Source organism: Galeopterus variegatus, unplaced genomic scaffold, assembly GCF_000696425.1.
Source record: "Galeopterus variegatus unplaced genomic scaffold, G_variegatus-3.0.2 Scaffold5881, whole genome shotgun sequence".
In the NCBI taxonomy this organism is placed as follows: domain Eukaryota; kingdom Metazoa; phylum Chordata; class Mammalia; order Dermoptera; family Cynocephalidae; genus Galeopterus; species Galeopterus variegatus.
The window spans coordinates 74,973-80,972 of record NW_007731992.1 but is presented as its reverse complement, the minus strand read 5'-3'; the positions used below and the strand labels follow the sequence as shown (position 1 = coordinate 80,972).

Sequence of the window (6,000 nt, the reverse complement as noted above, 5' to 3'; positions counted from 1 at the left end):
TTCCCCCAGGTAAAGAAAGGAAAAAAAAAAAAAAAAAAAAAGGAACGGGGAGGGTAAGCAGAAAACACCAGTAGTTTCAGCAGAGGGGAACTCACTTCTCAGGAGGTGACGGTGACCTGAGGCCGGTCCCTGGAAGTCCGTGCACAAGCACCGGAGGTTGCGGGGACTGAGGGAAGATAAGGGGGCAGCGGTCAGATGTCTCCAGGTGCAGGGAGTGAGTAAGGAAGAAGTGAGGAGGCGCACTAGCAGGGGCGGAGTGTCCGACACAAACACAAACACGCTCCGCGTCGGGGGTAGGGCGGACCCACGCCACCTCACCATTCCCCGCCCCTGGACCCTGCGGCCCCCCCTCAGACCCAGGGCGCAAGCCCTGTGCAAAGCATCGTGGCTTCAGTGAAACAGTAGCAGCCGCAGAGGCCCCGCTCACTGTAACGGCGCGGAAGAGCAACGAGACTCCTTGTGAATCGGTAGGAGACGCCGTGGAGTCGCGGAGAGGGCGGTGGAGAAGTGAAGCGAATCCTCTTCTCCTCTCACAAGCGCGCGGGAAGCGACCTACCCACCCCCATCCCTGCCCACCCGGCATTCGCCGCTCCCACCTTCCGCCGCCTCCTTGAGAGAAGCCGGAGCGACGGGGGTCACGGCGGGGGTCAGAGGGTAAAGGTCTTGCTCCCAGCAGCCTCCGCGGTGGATACGTCGCCATCTTGGATCCGCGGGACAAGAAAATTCATGCGGTGAGTTTTTGGCAAATTTTCGGAAGTCTGGCAGCGGGGCGCTCGGCGGGGGCGGCGGATTCGGGGCCCCCGCGAGGCGGGGGAATGCCTCGGGGCTAGCCCGGTCGCTCCCGGGGTCCGCGGGTAGCGTCCCAGCCCGCCGCTTCCCGTTGCTTTTGTCTCGGCTCCAATCGAGAGAGGGAGAGCGGAGCGGGAGGGGAGGGGGGTGGCGGCGGTGGAGGGAGGGAGGGGGTGTGTATGGGGGTGGTGGTGGACGGGACGTAAAGCGTCGCTGTACTCGGGCCGCTGTACTCGGGCCGCTGTAGCGGCAGCTCCAGATCCTAGGCCCGGCCGGGTTCCCAGACTCCGGTTCCCCAGGCTCCCACCAGCGCGGAGGAGCCGCTGCCGCCGCGCTGCTTCCTGGAGAAGAAGAGAAGGCGGCAGCCGCGGTGTCCGATGAGTCCGGGCCGCTTTACACGCCGCTGCCGCCTTCCTAGCAGCTGCCGCGTTCTCTAGCTCCTCACAGTCTCTCAGTACACGCACATCACTCGCTACTTGTTTGTGTTTTCTCTCTGTGTATGTGTGTAATTGTAAAATGGGGGACACTGGACTGGCTAACGGGCCTCAGGAGCCTCCAGGCCTTGGGATACCGAAGGCTATGCATGGTTGAGGGAGAAGGAGTGCAACTGTGATGCAGCTTTTGCCACCGCACCCGGAGGGTAAAGCTTCCGTGGTGTCGTACAGACTGAGTCCGGATGGTCCTGGGGCGGCGGAGGAACAGACACTTCTGTCTCAAGTTGTGAGTCGTAGGTTTCAGCTTCCGCCGGAGCCTCTTCACCTTTGCTGTCTTAGGTCTAACTTAGAAGTTTAATGGAAGAAATGAATAGGATTAAAAGAGGCTCTTGTAGTTCTTAATTGACGCTTTCCATCCAGGAGAAAGCATCTAACTCTTGGTAACTGGCCCTCAGCGAAAGCATATGGTAGTTTTCCTTTATAAAAGCATTTCCAGGGTTTGAGAATTTGCATTTATTTCAGGTGGGTACGGTATTACCACCACAAAAGCCTTACATACCGCTACCAGCGTCTCGGAAGGAACCTAAACATCAACTTCCTTTGAATCTAAGAGACATCTTCACTTTTCAACATCCGGAAGACCAGTGCAACATATTTTGTTTCATTTTCATAAAACTCTTGGTCAAAGAATCTTACTCTTCTTAATCATCTGAACAGTTCGTAATTAAGTACACTAATGTGAACCCTTAGGTTCTTGGCGAAGTGTTAGAACAGAGTTAAAATCTTATCACAAGAGAGGCCCTACTTGAGTTTGGTGTTCAAAATTGAACACATTTCCTATCATTCTTGATATTAAGAATTTTTAGAGCTCAGGAATCACAAGTGCCACTCTTGATTTGCCTTTTGAAACAACGTAAGTAGAGATGATAAAGTATGTTTGGTGAGGCGTCGGATAGAAATTTGAAAGTATCTATTTACGTACCAGGTTTATGTTGAGTTTGGGAACTCTTGGTATATTTGACAACAGTTCTTTCCCAAGCATCAGTGAATGCATCTCTTCTAATTTTGGAAGATAACTTTATGTCAGGTTTAAAGGGTTGACTAAGAATCACAGTGGACTGATATGATTAAATGTTCACATTCAGATCTCGTTTCATTGACGTGTTTCTTAATGGACCAAGATCATTGATAAGCTCTGTATGTTGAGCTCCTCTTTAGTTTGTAGTTCTTTTGCAATATGAAATCTAAAGGAAAAGAAATACAAAATACACTTTAAAAAGACAAAACTTCTTCCACTCCATCCACTTCTTTCTTGACTTTGTAAGATCCTCTTTTAATTTTCAAAGGTGCTTTCATCCATTTTTCTGCAGGCTTGAATTGTAGTGATTTCTGTGAATACTTTGTATGTTAGACAGGAAGTGAGAAACTGTATTTCACATTTTTCACATCCTGATTAATGCCTCATCAATACAAAAAATGTTACTGTAAACATCATTTGTTGGCATAGTCCTTTTGTTCTAAGTATACAGTATAGAAACATCTGTAACCTAATCTGATCTTGGGGAATGAGAATGGCCTGTTTGTTTAAACAAGCAACATATACAGCCTTTAGAAATTTTCAGTTTCTGTAATACTTTAGTTGAAAGTAAGTTTATATGGTGGGAAAGTGAGGGCAAAATGTATGTGTGAGTGATTTATATCCCCTTCGTTGGAGAGGTACCTGATCTCGAAGATAAAATAAAACTTGGAATGATATACCTGCGTAAAAGAACTAATTACCTTTGTTTTTACTTTATAACTTTGGATGTTTAACTTTTTGATTTTTTCAAGATGCTGTACAGTTATTTATAACCTGAAAATTCTCTTTTTTTCTAAAGTAAATACTTCACATTTATGAGTAGATTAGATGTGTTCTAACCCAGTTCTGGTTTTTATCTCTTTAGTTGATATTTGCTATAAAAAGTACTTGATTTTGAAAGACTGTAACAGAATTTTTCACAACCCTTAGGAAGTTATATTTTTCCTTTATTAGTGACAAATTCCCTTCCTAAGATTTTCTAATAATACAGAAAAATGAAGACAATATATGCTTCACATGTATATGTGAAATGATGAGTAGACATAAGTAGATTAGTAAAAAGAACTTAATTTACAGGTTTTTTTTGCTCTTTAAAAGCAATGTTCAGTGATAATATTTTTTAATTGTCTTTAAATTTTTAACTGTAGAAAGTTCATCCCATTATCACATATTTAAAAGGAAACTCAAACAGTCGTATGTGTTTGCTTGAATAGGCATTTGAGGATAACATGCAAATAGTGATACAGTCTTAGAAAAAGATACTACTAAATATTTATGATTTTCTTTGTTACCTGGACCTCTGGTAGATTTTGTAACACAAAAGAAGCAAAAGAAACCAAGGTACCAACCAGGTAGAGCAGTTTTAGAGTTAAAACTGAGTTGTACTGTTATGTTTGAATGGAATTACATACAGTATTGATCAAGAGATCTAGTGCTTTGCTAGGAGTCATTCTGGTTGATGGTACGTGTGTGACTGTTTTTCCTTAAAGATAATTTCTACCTGTGATACTTAAAGGAATTGAATTTCATTGTGACTTATACTCGATACTTGGAAAAGAGCTGTACTAAAATTGATGTAGAAAGTTTGCCTTTGAAAAGAAACAGAGTGAAAATTGGGGTTTTAAGTTTTTAAAATTATTTTATAGTTTTTACTTTGATTCTATTTATTGAACTCTTCTTAAATTTAAATATATGTTTCTTCTTGTTTCTTTAGTTTTTCTGTTTGGCATCCTTTGATTTCTATTTTAAAATTCAACCCTATGACAAATCATGCTGATATGGCTTGTTCATTTATTTACTTTATCTATACTATTAGGGATGACCTGGAAATAAAATTCTTACTATGTGTTCTGACAGCTTGTTCTCTGAAATACAGATGCAAATCTCTTGTTGGGGATATACTGCATTATGAAGTAATAAAATGGTTTAAAGTGTTTATATTTTGGTAAGAGCTCATGGCTTATATAAGGGGACATCACAAAGTTCATGGGAAAATAGAATTGGAAGATAATATGCATCTTTTCATGAACTTTTTGAAGACCCCTTGTGTAATAAGGAAGTGCAAAAGTGAATTACCAAGAAAAAAATGGGAAAATTTCCTTTTCTGGATACTTTAATATTTTTTATATGCTTAGACTCAGGATCTAAGTCCTTTTAGGTATAGTTAGATATTTTGGACATATTTTCCATTTACCCTGCAAGTTTTTCTTTTCTTTTTCTTTTCATTTATGTGTATGTTTTTTTTGTGTGTGTGGGGGGGGGTATTTTCACTGTCTATTACTTCTCTGTTGCCTGGTAAACTACTACTACTTCAGAACTCTTCTCTAGTGTCACTTTGTTCATGAAACCTTTCCTGACTCCCCAAATCTTTCTGCTTTATTGCTTTTTATTCTTCAAACTTCTATTATTGAATGTGTTACGTTGTGTTGTAATTTACTGTCCCTTTTTACGTACTTNAAAGTGAATTACCAAGAACAAAATGGGAAAATTTCCTTTTCTGGATACTTTAATATTTTTTATATGCTTAGACTCAGGATCTAAGTCCTTTTAGGTATAGTTAGATATTTTGGACATATTTTCCATTTACCCTGCAAGTTTTTCTTTTCTTTTTCTTTTCATTTATGTGTATGTTTTTTTGTGTGTGTGTGGGGGGGGGTATTTTCACTGTCTATTACTTCTCTGTTGCCTGGTAAACTACTACTACTTCAGAACTCTTCTCTAGTGTCACTTTGTTCATGAAACCTTTCCTGACTCCCCAAATCTTTCTGCTTTATTGCTTTTTATTCTTCAAACTTCTATTATTGAATGTGTTACGTTGTGTTGTAATTTACTGTCCCTTTTTACGTACTTTTACCATAATCTCCTCTGGACTGTGAGCACCAGAGATGTAGGGCTTTATCTTGTTTATATTTACATTTCTAGTGGCTTCTGTAGTGCATAGTACAGTACTTAGTAGGCTCTCAATAAATATGCATTAAACTAAACTGTTGCCAGATTGACATTTGACACAGCTGACATATGCTTTGACTCCCCAAATCTTTCTGCTTTATTGCTTTTTATTCTTCAAACTTCTATTATTGAATGTGTTACGTTGTGTTGTAATTTACTGTCCCTTTTTACGTACTTGTACCATAATCTCCTCTGGACTGTGAGCACCAGAGAGGTAGGGCTTTATCTTGTTTATATTTACATTTCTAGTGGCTTCTGTAGTGCATAGTACAGTACTTAGTAGGCCCTCAATAAATATGCATTAAACTAAACTGTTGCCAGATTGACATTTGACACAGCTGACATATGCTGTTTCTCAATTCACAGATCAGAAGCAACAAATTGGAAAAAGTGGGGAGAAGAGCATTCTGTATCCCTTCCTTTCTTGAATCCTTTTTTTATAGTTTTGCTTCTTAATTACTGTGAGAAAATAGGTAACTAGCTTCTTAGAGAACTGTATGTGCAGTTAGTACAGAACTAAGGAAAGGATGTTAGTAAGTAATAGAGTGATTAATACAGTGTTTTGCTTCTGGCAGAGTGTTTAGGTCTGTGTTTCTGTCTGTATTTTGTGTGGCTGCAGTCATTAGTTGAAGGAGGTATTTTGTGTTTGTATTTGCAAGATAATGTATGTTTATCAGTACCTAACAATGAGCTCCTATTAGATTTGGGCTTTTTGAAGTTAGATTCTGTGTTTTTTTCACCTTTTTCTCA

The 6,000-nt window shown here is 40.7% G+C and overlaps 1 protein-coding gene across 1 annotated transcript in view; it reads left to right on the top strand.

The window, feature by feature from the left end:
• Positions 1 to 664: 664 nt before the first annotated feature.
• LOC103605542 (CCR4-NOT transcription complex subunit 2-like) overlaps positions 665 to 6,000 on the top strand; it is a gene marked incomplete at its 3' end in the record, with an annotated part of 77,601 nt that continues 72,265 nt past the window's right edge. Inside the window, exon 1 of the mRNA XM_008590156.1 lies at positions 665 to 731. The remainder of the gene's footprint in view (positions 732 to 6,000) is intronic.